At 33.3% G+C, this 20583-nt stretch overlaps 1 long non-coding RNA gene across 1 annotated transcript; it reads right to left on the bottom strand.

The window, feature by feature from the left end:
* Positions 1 to 19155: 19155 nt before the first annotated feature.
* LOC141658809 (uncharacterized) lies at positions 19156 to 19922 on the bottom strand. The gene is made up of 2 exons (XR_012549444.1): positions 19742 to 19922; positions 19156 to 19559 (listed from the first exon to the last, which is right to left on the bottom strand). It is a non-coding gene; the product is annotated as an uncharacterized LOC141658809 (long non-coding RNA).
* Positions 19923 to 20583: the final 661 nt, after the last annotated feature.

Genomic DNA, 20583 nt, shown 5'->3' with positions numbered 1-20583 from the left:
CTCACTAATTCTACCAAACTTCACCATACACTATCCGGGTGCAACTATCACGTCTACATCAACTTCAACAAAGACTCAACCATATATAGTTCCAACGCAATCCACTTTCACGTCAAGCACATACTCACGGACTCCACATTCCCATACCAAGTGACTGGCTTAAGTACAATGGGGCCAAGATTTTGAAATGAGGGCGCCTACTCACCCAAAACCTAGCATCAGCTGGGGCTCCCATTATACATACACCAGGTTCATTTTATTAGACTCACTACGTTCATTATGTTCATTGGTTACAGGTTCCAAAATCGTCGCTCTGATACCATTTTGTAACACCTCCATATACCGAGGAGCCTTATCTAGACCTTCCTTAGCATATAAGGGCGTTACCATCTCGGTTGCCCGAGGTAAATAATCATGAAAGGTCGATAACAGAACAATTATAGTTAGAGTTACAAGTGTTACATCAAACCAACCAAATAAAGATACAACTCGTCAGCTACACACTATCTCTATCAGTACTCGTGATGACTCATCCCCACCAGTATTCCAGCCATCAACCACATCAACACCTGCTAAGACTGACTGCTCACCATAAGGGATCACGGCAGACACATAAACAAACAAGACAACCACACAAGGTCAGTAACTGAGACAAGACTCAACACAACCAACAACAATCGTCACACAATAGAAACACAACCAGTCAAACACAATCACACCCACTCCAATCAATCTCCATCACCGACTGTCCACTGGACTAGCCCTGCCAGTGGGGGACCGCAGTCGTTCCCACCTAAGCCCCGTTCATCATACCGAACGATAACCCTGTCCCATTAATGTGCACATCCCCTCCCGTGGTGGGTTCCACGGAGGGCGAAATTAGGGCGTGAAGCCACTCCCGCAAGTGACTCCACTCAGCCGAGGACGCACCTCGAGAACTAGAGACAATCAATCACAGACAGCTGCAATACAACAACAACCAACAAACTGTACACACCAATCGATTACTGCATATACTCTGCCACACAAACACAACGACAACACAACAACCACGACACAACAACCGACACACTAGACCATCCACAGAAACTGAGTAGGCGAACCTACCTTTAAGCGACTGTAACCATTCCATGCCAACACACGCAATATCCAGCAATCAAGCAACACCTATATACACAATACAATCATCTATTACTACCATTCTAATCCTAACTGAAAACACAAGACACAGACGATGATGATGACATACCTACCTGAGGAAAACTTGGCAAAGGACCGCTACCCGACTCAAGCTACGCACTCCTAAGGCAAAAGGACCTTCAAGGGCTTCTATGGAGGACATATGGTGAAGGGAAGAGGAAAGGGCGACATTTAGGTTTAGGAGAAAGAGGCGGAAATGATTTGCGGATTTAACAAAACATGATTATAAACCCTCGCTGGAAACACGTTACTCGATCGAGTGGCCCACCTACTCGATCGAGTGGCCCCTACTCGATCGAGTATCCAAGCTACTCGATCGAGTAGCCTCTACTCTATCGAGTACCACCCCTAACTCAAAACACAGGATAACTTTGGTACGCACTTCTAAGGACTATTACTGCTTCCAAGGTCGGTCAACGTTGGTCAACTGGTCTCTAAAAAGGGCGGGTATTACAACCTTATCGCCCAACGTAAGTCTGAATAATTAATAGCCGCTCACAAAACTAAGCTACTATCATCACTTATCATAGGGGCATGAAAAGGAATATTGAGGACGAATGCATGGGTGGTATATAATGGAGACACATAATACGGAATGGCAAAGTAAAATCAATAACAAGACAAAAGCAATGAAATTGATCTTAGGATGATTACAGAAATAACCAAGAATCATAATAATAACAAGGTAACATGATGATGATAGAGAGTGGCTTTAGTAGATGTAACAGAAAAGGATTAGGAGGCAAGTGCATTGATAAAGCAACCGTAAGATTGTGGAGTTGTGAGAATTTTGACCTCTTTAATACTTAGGGTTACGTAAAATGAGGAATTAAGGAAAATATCTAAAGGTAAAAACAATAAAACAGAATAAACACAAAAGTGAATAACCCAATTAAAAGATTAAAGATTATATTTTTTCTATTCAAAATTAGTTTCTTAATATATCAAACAATATTTACTTAAATATAAAATAACAAAAGTTTACATACGATAAAAATATATGGAGTATTACAATCTTCCCCTCTTAAAAGGAACTTCGTCCCGAAGTTCGAGTTTAGAAAATATTGACACTAAAAAATTTGAGTGGTATTACACTCCACCATCCTTAAAAATATAGTTTGTCCTCGAACGTAAAATTTTCAAAAAAAAATAAAAAAAAAATGCATTATAAATTGACCTTATGAGTTTTTGACTTGATTCTTTTTCTCATGGTTTACTAACTCTCTATATTTTCTAAAAAGTATAAGTTCTCAAAAAGTAATTATGTTATTATTTATTTATGATTTTTGGATGTTGTAACATGTTTTCTTAGCTTTGAAAAAATGTAAGTTTTGTTTCTTATCTTTTGCACATTGATATTTGGATGTTGTAAATTTTGTGAAGTAGAATAACATGTCTAGTGATATGCGGAATGTGTTTCCCTAAGCCTATTTATATATTGCATCCAAGTTTAAGATTAGATGTTGTTAGTAAGAAATAAACGCGCAAGTAGTAAGTTTAAATAATGTTAGTTCGAATATACTATACAATGTGGGTTTGTTATCAAAGTAATTCACAGATTGTTGTTATCTATTTAACCATTAATCGATGTAATGTTCAAGGTGTATTGCATGTTCTTGTGGTGTTATAATAAGTGATTTAAGTATTTCCGTTGTCGATATCTTGAACTTCGAGGACGAAGTTAATTTTAGGGGGATAGAATGTGATACTACAAATGTTTTGAGTTATTGTTGTGACATCTTTTGACAAATTGATGTAATTGATAATTGTAAATGGATAATTGTGTTATCATAAGTTGTATGGTGCTCAGTTGTGTGGATGTTTATAAATGTTGTTATAGTAGTTATGGGCGAACTTCGGGACGAAGTTCATTTTAAGGGTTGAAGACTGTAATACCCCGTATTTTGGTAATAATTTATATGAATAATTAATGTAATTAAATAGTTAACTAATGACATTTCTAATAATAGTTGCAGATAATACGTTAATTAAATAATAAAATGAGTAAGCAAGTCGGGAATTGGGCTTAGCTAATAATAGGGCCTTGGGCCATGTGCTATAATTGTATGGATAGATTTTAATGGCTTAGTACGAGTAGTAGTCGAGAATTGTTTTAGGATTTAATAATAATATTAATAAGAAGAATAATAAAATAAGTAAAGGTAATAGTAATTATACTATTAATAATCCTAGTAATATTAGTAATAAATTAGTAAAGGAAGTATATGGTAATCCTACTTATGGAAAGACTAATATAATATGTACTAGTAATAATAGTTGTAGTAGTTGTAATAATAATAATAATGATGATAATAATAATAATAATGATAATAATAATAATAATAATAATAATAATAATAATAATAATAATAATAATAATAATAATAATAATAATAATAATAATAATAATAATAATAATAATAATAATAATAATAATAATAATAATAATAATAATAATAATAATAATAATAATAATAATAATAATAATAATAATAATAATAATAATAATAATAATAATAATAATAATAATAATAATAATAATAATAATAATAATAATAATAATAATAATAATAATAATAATAAACAGAGAAACTTTCCTAAAATAATTAATACTACCTTACTACTATATATATAATTTTAAGTTTTAGTTTATCACCTAATCATGTCTAGATTAAATATAAGTAGTGACGAGTTTGTTAAAGAATAAAGTTACAACGATTCTGTAAATCTGTAAGTTGTCTTAAACGAATTATCAGACTGTTTTAAAATCGTTATCTTCAAAAACGTAAAAAAAAAAAGACTTAGGTTATTTTCAAGTCTACTTGATGCCTGTAAATTTTCGTAGCCATTGACCATGTAGATTTTCCAGAATAAATTTGTTATGAACATGTCGACTGAGAATCCGCGAATGCACTAGTAGTCTAAAGTTTATTTCGTAAACCTAATTTATAAATTGAAATTTAGTTGAGTCTTTTGCATATATTAACTTTGAATAATCTAGATGATGGTAGGCATTGTAACTTATCAAAAATAATATGTTAAACTTGTTTTATGAATCGATACTTTTTATGCGACTGAATTCATCAGTATTTATAAAGCTTTCAAGAACACCTTGATAAGTCTGGAATTTTAGGAAAGTTTATTCACAAGAATTGTAGATATGTGTCTTAGGGTTCCAACCTCACTTGTCTTGCATCGTTTGGATTTTTATTGAATTAATTATGAATTTTATAGCGAGACTGAACTGTGCTGTAAAACGGTAGAATTAGAGATTTAGCTTTGAAGTTATCAAAAGGATTAGGACGTGGTGGGTGCATGATTAGTTGGTTGATTATTGGTTATATAGTAATTGTAATTAATTATGTTATGTAGGTTATGAATTTTTATAGGATCAATTTTGATTGCTTGTGTGACTCGCGTGACTCGAAGATTTGCGAAAAGGTGGGATAGCTACTCAATCACTTTAATGTTTACTTGAATGATATTATCTGATTGTATTGGTTGAATTGTTTGGAATTGTGATGGATGATATGTGGTTGTTGGTTGGTTGTATTGAGATGATTTGATTTATGACTACCTCAGCTCGTGACTGAGATGATTTGATTATTGACTTCCTCAGCTCGTGTCTGAGATGAATTATACTATTGATTTCCTCGCCTCGTGTCTGAGATGATAAGAATGTTTTATAGCTCAATTGTTTGCATTTCATATCATGAGCACTTGCATTGGTTTCCCCGGGCTGGTTCTGCAGGACTTGACTCTGGATGTTAGTGAGATTACCCCGGCCAGGGATTGGCGGGATGAACGGAAGCGTCGAAGGATTGATCATGAGCATGCGTTGCATTTGCATTTAATATTGTCTTGTATTCATTTATTGTTGTTGTTTGGCTATTCCTACTTAACCTCGTGGTTGACAGTGTATTCGTGAATACCTGTGATGAACCATAATGGGGGCAGATTTGACAGATACTAAAGATTAGCTGACTTGGGAGCTACGGGGTGCGTGAGGACTTGGCCAATCTACCTAGAAGTCTAGACCACATAGATTATGAGATCACTTTATTTATTTCTGCTGCGAGTTGTAATTATTTTATATTAAGTTTTAGTTGATTAATTTGTAATACATATGTACTCATTAAAGTTTTAATTTAAAATACTTTGGTGAGTTGGACTTTGTTATTCACTACCTCGGGAAACCGAGATGGTAACAGTCTTATTTAGTTGTGAATACATATGTATTCATTAAAGTTTTAATTTAAAATACTTTGGTGAGTTGGACTTTGTTATTCACTACCTCGGAAAACCGAGATGGTAACAGTCTTATTTATTTGTGAATATCTAGCTAAAGGCTCCTGGATAAATGGGGGTGTTACAATAACTCTGGTTAGAGGCTTTAGCGAAAATGATAGTATCCTATTTTTGTGTGCATCCTTACTAATAAGGGGAAGTATATACATACCATCATCCATTATAAGAGTACTTTGGTCATAATTGGAACTTTCGCACGTCCTTACTAATAAGCGGAAGTATATACATACTGTCATCCTTTATAAGAGAACTTAACTAAAAAAAATAGGAAAAAAAATTGTATAGAGATCTTTTTCTGCACCATTGGGCGATAACTGATGGACCATTATAAATAACTTGATCATAATAAAAGACTAGTACAAATTCCGCGCATTGCATGCGCGGTATATAGAGTTTTTTTAGTGTATTATTTATACTTTATAAATTTACACCTCATTAATATTTAATATTTAATATTTCACTTCATTATATTTTGATATGAAACGAAAAAAAAATTGAAATGGAAAACTAATCCAAGAGAAGGAAGTTAAGTTATTGTTTTTTTAATGATTTTGGTTTATTGTCATGAAGCTAGAAATAAGTATGTGTCAAGTTATTCTCTTCGGTAATAATGATTGCATTACTGAAAAGTTTATAGTTTAATACCAACTTTATTTTATTTTAATGATAAAAATCATAATTATGAATTTAATTAAGAGAATAGAGTTTGATTACAAGAATATATTCATCGAAAAGATCAAAAATTTTTGCCTCACGTACTCTTTCTCGCCTGCATCCAAACCCGCAAAATGTCTATCCCCGTCTTTGTAGTTTGCTAGACGGTGGTTGTGATATACACCGCTCTCGGAAATCAATATGTTCCAAGCTATCAACTTTTTACCATCTACATCATTAACCCTATTCTGCACGGTTCGAATCCGGAACATACACTCACACTTAGTTGTCCCTTTCTTCTTAGGCTTGTCGGGAATGTCGGGCTCGTCGGGATCAATCTTATTTCTGGTTTGCCCGCACCTTGAACAACGAAAGTATGACCCCAACAACTCCGGTTGTTTATGATTCTTGGACCCATTTGATGCTTTCACGAAAGCAAACCCGTTATCAAAAGCTGTCTTTTGAGCCCAGTAAAGCGCATCATCTCGACTTGCAAAGCTTGTATCCGTCACAAATAAATGGTTAATTATAATTAACACCGTCACTACCAAATTTCTCAAGTCAATCCTGTTAACATGCAAATTTAACAATGATTAGGTACTAAAATACGTAAAACGACGAAAACAAAAATTAAAAAACCGATCCATGAAGCGACATTGGATATCAACGTCCAGCATCAGCCTAGACGATGATATCCAACGTCCTGATCCATAGGAGACGAATAATCCACACGTCCTGTCCCAACAGGGACGAAGGATTCAACGTCTTGTTCAGCCCAGATGTTGAATGCCCACGTCTTGGCCCATTGCAGACGAGCATTATCATCGTCTAAGCCTACCCTGTGCAAATTAATCATCCCAGCCCACCCTAGACGTGGACAATCAACGTCCAGGTCCAACAAGGACGTGCATTATCAACGTCCTGGTCCAACAAGGACGTGCGCATTCAACGTCCCACTATATTTCTACATCCACTTTCATAATCGATTCATACTAGGCAACAACTAATACTCTAGGTAGCACATACATTCCTCCTAACTAGCCGCTCCGCGTCCGACACCCGGGAATTCCACACTCGTCGGTCACACGCCTAAACATGTTATAATTAGACGAGAAATAAAATGTCAAAAGAGATTGATTAAAAAATGGGGTTGGGTGGAAAATGAGAATTAGTTATAGTCAAAATTAAATTTTACCATCATTTATTTAAATCTGTATATAATAATTAGAACACAAACTAAACACTTACCTAATTGACACATCGTTATATCTAGCCTAATAATCCACATCATCACCATTTATTATTTAAAAAGAAAAAGAAAAAGAAAAAGTTGATTATATTTGTAGCATTAAACAAAAATTAGATTATAATAAACATTGAAATTTGGGTTTTAATTTCAAAGTAGATTATACAACATCAAACATAAATTAAAATTAAAATTAAAATTTTTTGGTTTTATTTTTAAAATCTGTTATATGACAAATAAAAATCATATTACATCACTCTATATTTTACGTTGTTTGTAAATGTTACCCTCTTTTGTTATATACCTCCTTATTTTTAATAAATTAGATACATAAGGAGATGTTGAAAATTAATGTTTTAACATAATTTTTCCTATAACGTACTCAAATATTATAATAGCATAAAAAAATTAAAATATTGTACTATAAGAATAATATTAAATACCCCATGTTACTCTTCTAAAGTCTTCATATGCAACAATTCGCGATGAGAACAAAACAAATTAAAGTAAAAAAAAGCACGTGCTACAAGTCTACAACAAGTGAGAACAAAAAACAACAAAGATACATCATCGACCAAAAAAATATTGCATGAAAAGAAAATATATAATGAAATAGAGAGAATTAAACAAATTGTGCATTACAGAGATTTTTTTTTTTTTTGAAAAATAAACAAAAATGCATTACCCTACCACCAACACGCCCACCCTCTCCTAGCCTACCACCAACCTATCAACCCCTTCCAAGCCACCATCAACCCGTTATGCCCCTCCTAGAAACATGCCAAATACGAGTTCTCTCGCCCATTAACCAGTTATTACCATCACTACACCCTTCTCACTGACACTTCTTTTACGGCTGACTTCCACACAACCACCGTAAATCAAATAAAACCTTAAAAACCTCAATCCTTAAATAAAACGGAAAAGAATTGAATACTGGAAAACGGAGAAGAAAAATACTAATATGATCAATAATTTTTAATAAACAAATCAAATACATTTTCTGTAATCAAATTAAGTTTTAGGAAATTAAGTTTATTGTTTTTTTTAAAGAAAAGAGTATACAAATGAAAAGTGTACTAGATACATAAATGCATACATTATGCCAGTTAATATAAATATTAATCGTAATATTAGCAAATTTATATAATGACAATCCTAAAAAGTGACACTATAATTGTTTATACAACCAAACAATTTCAAACTTTATTACGAAGTATATAGAAAAATATTGGCCAATGATGAAAATAAGCTACACATGTATCGAATATTCATTTGACATGGTTAATTTTATATCGCAATTCTTAATGTGAAAGGAATAGTTCTACGTTATATTGATACGTTATTACATCTACTTGCCCGTCTAATATTATAACACCTTGAAATTGAAAATAAATATGTTGTTTTACTTCTCGCTAAAATACATGAACAACAATTTATGTGCAACATTTTTGCGTACCAGTGTATTTAGCACAAGGCAATAAAGATGTCAGTATGTATCAAACAAATGAGGTTAAGTTATGTGTGTGCTTACACAGTTAATTTCAAATGCTCCCGTGATTTTCACGTGTACAAAAACTAATTAAGTAGTCATAACTTAACCCGTTGAAGCAATATTGTAGATTCTTCGTTAAAAAGCTTCTCTTGAATTTGATGTTGTTTTAATTGATGTCCAGAGATAGATGGTTGTAAGGTGCTCGATGAAATTCCCCAAAGAAAACTAAAAGACAAAGTACAAGGTGATTTCTAACTTTTAAACTATCCATTTGGAATTATGCTCCGTATATTTTATGACTTGGTTGTAGTTTATTTTTATTAATAGTATTATGTACATAGCTTGTTATCATGTAGCTTAATTTAGTAAGTTAATAATGTACTCATCGTTTGCACATGTCAAATCAAGTAACTTTGTTTACAGAGCACTAAATCATGTTCAATTTAATTAATATGATGATCTATCCTTACTTACATGTATAATGGTTTAATGAGCATTTGCAGTGTTCATTGGGACAAATATTACGGAAAAGAATTAGATTCTATATTTGAACAAATGCTTCGAAATGGTCTAAGTATACATTCATCTTTTGGCTGATTTTATTTTTTCAGTGATGGGGTCCTTTATAATTGAAATGAGCAGGAGAATGGTTTACAACGAAGGAACTCCCTTCAATATCGTTCATAGAGTTGACATCAACAAACAAGTAAGGACATCGTTCCTACTAAGATGTTGCTCTAATTGTCTTTTGTTCAGTTGTATCCTTGATATGATTTCAAGTATTTTTTTTTTTTAAAAATACAATTTTATATCCATGTCTTAGAATACTAGCCGGAAAAACCACGTGATACGCCCGCGGCATCCAACTCTTTTTGGCAATACCAAATTGCAACTGAAGAGCAAGTGCTATATCGCCAAAATAACAATTTAACTAAGAGAGTATGGTTTAAAGCAATTTTCTCTATCAAATTTTCATTATGCCAAGCTTTCATTAATATAGCAAACGGCTTCTTATTACATCATACATATTTTTAAGACTGCAGCATAATAACTACAAGTATCAGTAGCTGAAAGTTGGAGAGGAAAGACTAAAGAGGACTGATTCGTAGTGGGAACTTAAATAAGAAGTTCATCAATGGAGGGAAAATGTGCACGAAGGTGGAGAAAAGTAATGTAACGGTGGTCAAAACTCAAAATGCTAAGTGACAACTCTAACATCTTAACCACACTTCCACTTGAGTCTAATAGATTCAATTGATGGCAAAATTAAATAGGCTGCAATTAAGAGTAAATATAAAAGTTTTAGAACGATTTCATAAGCAGAAACTATATTTTTGAAGCAACAATTTTGCGAAGTTTCAAAAGCGACCAAAGTTGACGATGTCGACTGAATGAAAGTAATAAGCAATTACTCTCCGGTCTCCGTCGTCGCCATCCTCATCATTGTCATCACTGTCGTCCATTATATTCGCAACGCATCTCTCCTTGACCAGCCTCCCTTGTGAACCATGATTTAACATGGAGAATAATGTTGTCTCAAATGGTAGAGCTGCATAAAAAATCGCATCATCATAAGAAAGAAAAACATATATGTATAAACTAATAGACAATATATAAGTATGGAAACCAGAAGAAATCTTCATATGTATACAGCCTACTCACCCACTTACTGGCTTACTGCATCATCATCAATATCATCTTCATCCTTTGGAAGATATGGAGGCTGGAGGGTTTTAAAAAGTTGAAAAAACTCAGATTTACAATCTTAGTAATAGGTTTGTTATTTTTAAATCCTTTTTTAAGGTTTTTTTATTAAGATTTTTTAAGTCAAACACACAGAAAGCCATTCGATCTGCGTTCCACAAAGTATAAACAAAGTACATGTAGGTATTAAAAATTATAGATCAAAGTGATAAGATGGTTTCCCTATCGCCTTCTCTAGAATAGGTTCATCAATCTTAGTATAAACTGCATTTTTAAAATAAGTATTTTCATCGAAAAAGGACAAGATTGAAGCCCTTTGGATTGTCATTCCTAGGTATATATCCCACTTAGGGGGTGTTTGGTTCAAGCATTGTAGGTATGAGGTATGGGTTTGGAATGAGCTAAACCCATACCTTGTGTTTGGTTCACTATTTTTGTAATTTGATACCCATACCTCAAACCCATGAGGTATGAGTTTCTCATACCCAAGGAGGGAGGTGGGTATGAAAATGATACCTTGGGTATCATATCAAAGAAGAGTATTTGAAAAAAAGTTATCATTAGAAAAAATTGTTTTTTCCTCACAAAACTAAATATATTAATATAATTATTTTTTTTCCGAGTTCTTTCTTTTCCGTGAAAAATACAAATGATGATTTTTCTTCAACATTTTTGATAATATTTAAGAATAGAAGTATTAAGATATCAAAAAAAGAAGAAAATATGTATAAAAAATTATATTCAAGTTTTTAACTAATTAATATATGAAAATTTAAAGGAGAAAATCAATACTCCCTCCATTATTCTTTATATGTCATTCTAGCAATTTTCACAATTTTTAAGAAGTGATTAAAAAGTGATTATAACATCAATTAAGCATTTAAGTAAAGCTTTGAAAAATATTAGTTTTTTTTTGGTGCATAAAGTTTTGAAAATTGTAAAATAGTTTAAATCAACCAATGGAAGGACGTTTAAAGAGGATGGTATTAAATATCGATAATTAATAGTGCATAGAAAAATGCAAAACGACATATAATGAGTAAATTGTTCAATTGTCTAAAATGACATATAAAGAATAATGGAACGAGTACAATAAGTAAATGGTACAATCAATAATATAGACATACAAAAAAAAAGTTCATTCCTCATTCCGGAGTTGAACTAAACACAAGGTATCAGGAATGGAGTTCCAAACCCATACCACCCTAGTTTGATTCCTGATCCCATACCGATACCTTTATGCGAACCAAACGCCCCCTTAATGTCTTTAAGATATTTAAAAGCTTATTCACTATGCTTACCTGAAACCACAAATTAAATAGGTAATTTTCAAGTTCTAATCATAAACGTCAAACAAAATTTAATGCTAAAAAATGGTCAAATCTGGCACGCAATCACCTCATCGGACAAATTTCACTAATTGTTCATTAGTTTGTTGAGTTGAGCCAAAAGTTGAGTACACTTTTCTATGAGCACAGATTATCGAATACAACCTTCCATTCAGTGAGAACAAATATTTAAACCTTAAGATTGCTAGCACTTTTGAAATTATTTCCAAGCAATATACAGTAAAATTAAGCAGGAACAGTTGCTACCTTCTGAAGCTTCCGCTATTTGCGTGGCTTCTTTTGCAACTCTCTAAACCTCAACTATACCATTAACAATCTCGTACCCTTATAGATGAAAGGAATGCAAATAGAATTTAGTTAGTTCAAACATTACAATTCACATATCAAATACACTCTGCCCTCAGAAATAACGAAACAAAGACATAATTTGTTAGCAATCATCAGAAACATACCTTTATGTAACGTTGTTCACAGAGCTTTTGATATTTAGCTCCTAGAGCAGGTCGCTCCTCAAAAATTGGGACTCCAGCTCATCGTATCCTAATGAGAATAAAAGAAAAAAGACTCATGAGAATGATAAGTAATAAGAGAGGAGGGAGCTTGATGCTCAACAGCTAATCGAACATGTTGAAAGAATCAATAGTTAGGACAATTACTGAAAAACATGAGAAACAAAGCACAAAAAAAACTTAAAGCCACTATAACCAACAACAATTGAATGCAGTTACTGAATTCCACTGCCACAGAATAAAAACCAGTGATGGCTTACAAAAATCTAAATTCATTAAAATTCTACAATACCAAAATAAGGAGAAAAAAACAAAGCATATACTTTAAATTAAATAAGAAGAACTAAGACAAAAGAAAGTACACACGTACATAACTTCGACAACAAAACCTTTGTGTAAACTATGATTTTGCAGTACGAAAGAGAGAATCTACAATACACGACAACTGAAACACAGATAAATATTTTTATTTTTGGTACATTTTGATAAATATTAATTACCGCCTAAGGTAGGTTTGACGACAAATGACAAGCCAAAGTCAATACCACAATGCCAAAGTACTGACAATTGAAACACAGGAACTTAATGCCTTTGTACTAATCCTACTGACAAAGCCTAGCCGTTCATTCAAGCAAACCTTGCATTAATCAAAAGAGTGCCCTGAGGATGCAAAGTCAAACTCATTACAAAGAAAAGTGCATTCAACATTTTGACTATGATTTGATCTTTATTTTTTTTTTCTCGGTACTACAATACTACCACTAATCATACCATTATGCAGCGTTGTATGTCTCCAATTGTTTCACACAAACACACAGGATATGCTAGAAAATACTCAACCACCAATCAAAACCACTGACAACACCGACTTTATATCGCTGCATGAATGAGCAAGACTTGAAAACAACCTAATTGATAGGAGTTTAGTATTCATAAAAAATTTTAAAAACCTGAACCTACGATCGAAAAAATGACAAAAACTACGCACCCAAATGACCTAAAATTTCATCGATCATGCACAAACTCCCCTTTTAAATGCAATGCAATGAGCAGTCGAGTGATAAAATTGTTGTTACAATAATGAGTGCTTAAGAAACCCCTTCTGAATTATCGTTATTGTTGGAAAAAGTCAACTTATATATGAATACTTTGTTAAAAAAAATACTTACAACACTTTTCTAAACACGTAACGAAAAAAAAAATTTACCACCATAATTAGCAAGGTCTAATCGAAGTGTAATCGTCAAACATTTCCCACATAATACTAAAGGCAACAACTAATTACAATACTTGCTATCTGGGAGAGCATACGAAACCCTTAACAATTTACGAAATATCAATTCATAACAAGCAATTTCTAAAGTAACAATACAAACTTTTCTATTAGACATTTCCACAAACAGTTGGTATGCAGTAAAAAAATACTACTCTAACCTTTCAATACAACAACTAATAAATAGCATAAGCAAAAGACAAGCAATTTCCGTGGAATTGCAATTTGCAATGTAAATAATAAAAAAACAAAGCGATTACCTTGTATATGTGATGTCTAATGACAAATATCTCATTATGAATGTCCCAGATTTAGTAATTTTAAAACGTTGCATCAAAGTCTTGTAATTAAATGAACATAGTCGTATTTAGTAGACGTTCTGAATAGCATAGCTACAAGATAAGTAGGAAAACAAAAGTTACAACAATGATACTGAATTATAATGAGACAATCAAAAGAAGCGTTTTGAATAATCAAAAGAACAATATTGAATTAAGGGTATTGTCAACAACATAAGAAATGAAACTTGAATTATAGAAAAACAAACATGATTAAAGAGAATAAAATCATACCGCAATAAATAATTTTGAAGGATACAAACGCAGTCAGTGATGTCTGAGTATTTGGCGGTGGATGAAAACGCACCGCTTGCACTGACGGTGGATGAAAGAGTAATGGAAAAGAAGCAAAAACTCCGGGGGAAATAAATTAATACCAAAAAGAGGGTTGACCGTAAATATGGAGATGGTCAAGGGGCACAAGCACACTTAAAATACCCTAACCCCCCTATTCTCTTTTTACATAAGAAATAAGATAAGATTTAGACCCCATTGATTATTTAAATACTTGTTGAAATTAATTTCAGAAGATAAGACAAGGATTCAAATAATAAACAAAATATCCAAATTTTATGGAAATTTGAGTCCTGCTGAGTTTATTGCATTTCACTAAAACTGTTAGTTTCATTTGTTATGTGAAAAACGATAATATTAAAGTAGGGGAAAAAAACATACACAAGGGGTCTTCTAACTAACCGTAGCTATTGTTCGGACGTACTTGAACAAACAAGCAAATCAGAATGCTAGAAAGAGCAGTTCTACCATTGATGAAATGATGAATATTTAGTCTTACGTCTGAAAAAAAAAAAGCTCCATATTTAATTTCATGATCAAACAAATGGATTCATGAAGAAATAATAATCTTGAATTTACTTTGAACACTTGAACTATTTCACCACATTAATGACGTACTGAATGTAGAAACCAAAGTTGTCTAATTTGTTATTAAAGTATCACAAATAGTCTCCTATGCTCTTATTGGATTTCTCTTATAAATTAAAGTAGTAGTTGAGCAAGCACTGTCATAGATTACGATTGCACAATCTCTTTATCCACCGGAGATTGAGTGAATCTGGTAGTATAGGTTCAAACTTTTAGTGAAAATTGCCCTAATAGTATGCCTTGAATTTTAGGTATACTTTAGGCATTGTGGTAACTTTGAGCTCCAAGTGAAAAATATTTTGATTGCTTGAACGTTAGATATTTTCTATGATCTAGAAATGTCAATTTGTATTAAACTTTTATGTAAAAAACCTCTATCCAGGAATCATTCTTTGGATTTTACTTGTGAAATGGATAAGTGAGCATTACTAACCGTTGTTGTCACTCTGTCACTTAAAGATGAACTCTTAGATAATATGTTTCATGTTTGTAGGTTGACAGCTATAATGTTATTACCTTACTAGAATTCGTATTTAAGAAATATAAATTAATAGTCATCATTTAGGTTGGTCTGCAGCTATAATGTATATAAAAACTAAAAGGTCAAATATGTAAGAAATAAGAAAAAGTTCTAAAAACCACGAGAACTAGACTTATCTTTTAGGAGTTTAGGATAAGACCAACTTATCTCATCATTTCAGAAAAGAAAGGATCAGAGAAGTGAGTTAAAGTCAGTTAAAGTCATCCAGCCAGAAGATTTGGACAAGATGTTCGATAGGTGCTACAAAGGCGACAACTTTATTGGTCTTGCGAAAGCAATATTTAACTACCACTTCCTTAAAGAAACGATAGTACAACTTCACATTGTCGATACTCATTACTTTGTGATAGGTAAACCCCTACTAGGACCCCATACTCCATCGTTATAGTTAAGATAGTATGTAATAATAATAAAAAAATATATACACATTTTTATCGAATCCTACCCTGAAGTGTCATGAAATTTTGTTCATTTCCGATTTGTTCCAACTCCGCCATTGTAGTTAGATAGTGTGTACTAATAACAAAACACATATTTATCACTGCCCCAATGGAGTCTCGCGAAATTTTGTTCATTTGTGTTTTTGTTCCAACTACATTCTTATTGTATGTGACTAAATGATATGTTGTTTGTGGGTGTGTTAGTAGAATTTCTAGCTTAAATGCCCAACGTTAATGTTCATCACTCGTGCAGAAGGATTCACATTTGGAGATCTACATTAACAACAAGGTAGTTGGCTTCGTGTGGAAGGGCATACATTTGGAGATTTATATCAACACAAATGAAGAAGTGTTTATTATTCAATTGTTTAGTAGCTGAAAGGATTTTCTCCTATTGGCTTGATCTAAATTAGATATTACTCCCTTATGAAACACGTTTTGCTAAAATTACTACCTTAACTTCAAGTCAGGCAAGAATTTGCTCCCAAATCCCAACTCAGGTGAAATATTCCGTCATTTTTTTAATTTTCCCGTCTTTTGTCTATTTTCATGACCATTTTGCCCCTGCAATCTCTTCACCTTATGTTATATTCCTTTCTTTTGCTCAAATTACTCCATATTCATCTATACCAACTCTAAAACAAATTTCAATTAATTATTTCTACAATTTGGAAGGCAAATTTATTTGAAGGTGAATTTCTTTATCTCTCCCTTTATTTGCAGATTTCATATGTAAAAACTCTTCATTGTTTTTTTGTACAATTAATTGAAATTGTAATTAATTGAATTTGCAATTAGGGTTCTTATTTTATTTGGGTATTTTTCTGATTTGAATTGTTGTTGTAATGCAATAGAATGTAGTCATTCAAAGGAAAGCAGCTACCATGGTACTAGCTAACATCCAAGGAAATGCTTATGTGGGATTCCTGTGGCGATATTAACATCATGGACATCTGACAATCCTGGAAGATGGTTTGAGAAGTGTAAATTCTCAAATTTCAGGACTAGTTCAGTTGGGTGTGAACGGTTTCGCTGGCATGATCGCACTCAAATGGATTGGCAAAAAGAGGTTATCAACAAACTGATGATGGAGAAGAGATTGTTGAAATGTGAAGTTGATATATTAGGTAGGGATGTTCAGCCGCTTAAAGATGAGAGGAAGAAGCTGGTGCTAGAGATTGAGAAGATGAAGGTCTTTGGTGCGGTTGGGGTTGCTGGCAAACGGGCCTTATTTTTCAAAGGTTCAACTATGGCAATTTTTGCCATTATGTTTGTAGTTGTAGTGTTAATGTTCACCACATTTTAGTTTAACAAATGAAGCTCATGAAAATTTTCAATTAACAATTCATGAGCCATTTGATGTTGTAATGTATGGAACTTATTCAGGGTTGTATCTTCCGTATATTTTGTTTCACGAAATAAGGAAGTGTATATCTACCGAAATTTCATAAAAACCGCGGAAATCTTTCTTCATTAGGAGGAAACCTCTGGGGAAATGACGCATCAGGTGTTGCGCCTCTTCCAAGAGTCGCAGTGGCTGCTGCGCCTCTTCCCCAGCCGTCTTTTCACGCTTTCCAGAACATTTCCTTGATTTGTTTCCATATCCGTGTCATTCCTAAACTCCTTCGTGTGCTTAGTATAAATAGAGACCTTCGGTCTCCATATTTGGCACGCGAGTGTCCGCCCTTCTCTTCTCTCTTTGCATTCTAGACCATGCTTTTGCACAAGGACGTGCATTATCAACGCCCTGGTCCAACAAGGACGTGCACATTCAACGTCCCACTATATTTCTATGTCCACTTTCATAATCGATTCATACTAGGCAACAACTAATGCTCTAGGTAGCATGGACACTCCTCCTAACTAGCCGCTCCGTGTCCGACACCATGCCCGACACTCGTCGGACACACGCCTAAACATGTTATAATTTAGACGAGGAATAAAATGTCAAAAGAGATTTATTAGAAAATGGATTTAGGTGGGAAATGAAAATTAGTTATAGTCATAATCAAATTTTACTTTCACTTATTTATATTCAATATCAAATACATTAGAAAAATAAAATCATACGTTATTTATAACATAAAATATATATTTTATTAAATTTAAATAACGTGTCCCATGTTCTAAATTTCATGGGATGCCGTATCACGTGTGTGTGTCCGTTTTGGTGCTACTTAGCTAATACTAAACAATGTCCGATTCAAACGAAAATAAAAATAAAAACTACAATTCGATAGATTATTAAATTAGTTAATTAGTCAACTTACCGATGATTCGTCGTTAGCCGTTGATTTAGATGGTTCGTTGTTTGACATTGAATCCGATTAAAAAAGTCTTGAATTTTTTTTGAAGTTTATTGTTTGAGAGTATTTTGGGAGAGAATAGAGTAGAGAGAGAGAGAGAGTACGTGTAGTGAACGTCTTTTTAAAAAAAAAAAAACGTCGACGATTTGGTACAAAACGTCAAAGATTAGTAAACAAGTACTTCATAATGCAAACAATTATTGAAAAAGTCAAACTTGAGAGTGGTCAACCCATTAAATTGTTTTCAGTAGCCTGAAAAAGATTACTCCAACTGTTGTAGGATACTCCTAGTTAGCACCCAAAAAAAAAAAAAATTAATGCAAACAATTATACCACTTAGAGTTTAGAAATTCGTAGCCACCAAAAAAATTATACTGTAAATTTGTTTCTTGGTCTCTACCCACTGCCCTGGTATCCAAATATTGCAGCTTTGCTCCCCAGCTCAAGATCCTAATGTTATTGTTCAAAGCCTTTGAAGGACAGGAGTGGAGCACAAATGCAACCTTCAACAATTTAAAATACTTGAGAATGGAGGAGCTTGATATCGAAAAATGGGAAGCATCAGATGATAACTTTCCTGGACTGAAGCGATTGGTTGATCGAAGATGCAAGCAGCTCCATAGAATCCTGGAAGATTTCGCCAACATTGGAGAATTGATGTGCATTGAAACTCACGGGTGTGATGTGTCTGTCTGTCGTTAAGTCGGTTCTTAAAATCAAGAGGAAGCAAATTAGTGGAGGGAACATGAAGTTGGAGACCAACATAAATCCTACTGTGCTCCTCCCTAATGTTGAGGATGAGGATGAATTCAGTGAGTAAATTGTTTGGGTTTAATATTAACAAAGTTACGGCTATGACGTGTCAGAGCGGTATTGGGCGTAACAAACATTATACGGGATGTAACAAACATTTGAGTACCAAGAAGGCGGGTAAAATGGATCCAACAACCGAGAAACCATTTACCAACCTAAAAATATCGTTATTGTCCTCTTCAATAGTCAGTCAGTGAATCATCATCTTTCACATATTTAACTACTCTTTCACTCCAACTATAATGCAAACAATTATACCACTGAGAGTTGGAGAAATTTGTAGCCACCTAAAAAATTACTGTAATTAATTTATTTCTTGGTGTGTGTACCCACTGCCCTGGTATCCAAATGTATTGCTCTCAACTTATATATGTATCAAGTTTTGGCTCATAATTTGATTCATTACAAGCAGACAGAGCCTTCTTGGCGTCCTTAAGGGCATACTCCTTCCTCATCTTCTTTCGCCTTAACTCAGATCGGATCATTGTTACAACACCGTAACTGCAAAAATAAAATGAAAAGCAATGAGTTAGGACAATGTAAAACCGAGTCTAAGTTGGTTTATGGAGAGCAAAACAAACGCGGCTTTCTATTCTTGTAATTGTTATTCATCACAACATATACATGTAGAAACGTTACACCAGTTCATACCGATTATCCAAGACAAAGTTACAACTACTTACCCAATTCCTATCATACCGCCAATAGCATAACATCCCTGAAAACTAAACCAAATACTAGCCATCTTGGAACAAAGTTTTGTTTCTGCAACAATTCAAGTAAATTTAACAACCAATGTTAATATGCATGTTAGAAACCAAATTAATCAACCAAACTTAATAGCTAAAACTAACAAGGTTAAAAAAGATTTCAGTTTGACGACAATAGTAAATTCAAATCAAATCAGATCCTCCATATAATATAATTCTAATTAGAATTTGGTCTCGTAAAAATTCAACAAGAACTTATGAGGAACAAAATAAATGAAGCAAAGTTAGGTAAGAAAGTTATAAAAAAGATTTCAATTTAGTTGCCAATAATAATATAGAAATAATTAACAATAATTAATGAAATGAAATTAGGAGGCAACGCTTGAAGATGAGATATTGACATAGACGACGTGGAGGGAAATCAGAGAATTGACATGGCAATCAGAGAATTGTGGAGTGAAAATAAGCTATTGATAAACAAATCTTTGTTATATAAGGAAATAAATATCATACTATATATTAATCCTCTAATTCACCGCTGACACGGCACCCAATATAGCACGTTGAATTGACCATGGCAATCAGAGAATTGCGGAGGGAAAATAAGCTATTGATAAACAAATCTTTGTTATATAAGGTGTTCCGGGCGTAATTCCGGAGCAGATATTCGTTACCACCCGTTGCATGTAGAATGATGTCTTGAATTGAATCCTTCTTGTCTTTATCGTTCCTCTCGGCCTCTCCTGCAACAATGAACGAACTGAGGGCTTGGCTTTGTGCCAAGCGTACTCACTCCGACGCTCAAGTCAGTAACT

The sequence above is a fragment of the Silene latifolia genome, chromosome 6 (assembly GCF_048544455.1).
Source record: "Silene latifolia isolate original U9 population chromosome 6, ASM4854445v1, whole genome shotgun sequence".
Classification (NCBI taxonomy): Eukaryota; Viridiplantae; Streptophyta; class Magnoliopsida; order Caryophyllales; family Caryophyllaceae; genus Silene; species Silene latifolia.
Note: the sequence above shows the minus strand (reverse complement) of the source record. Positions and strands in the feature narration are given on the sequence as shown.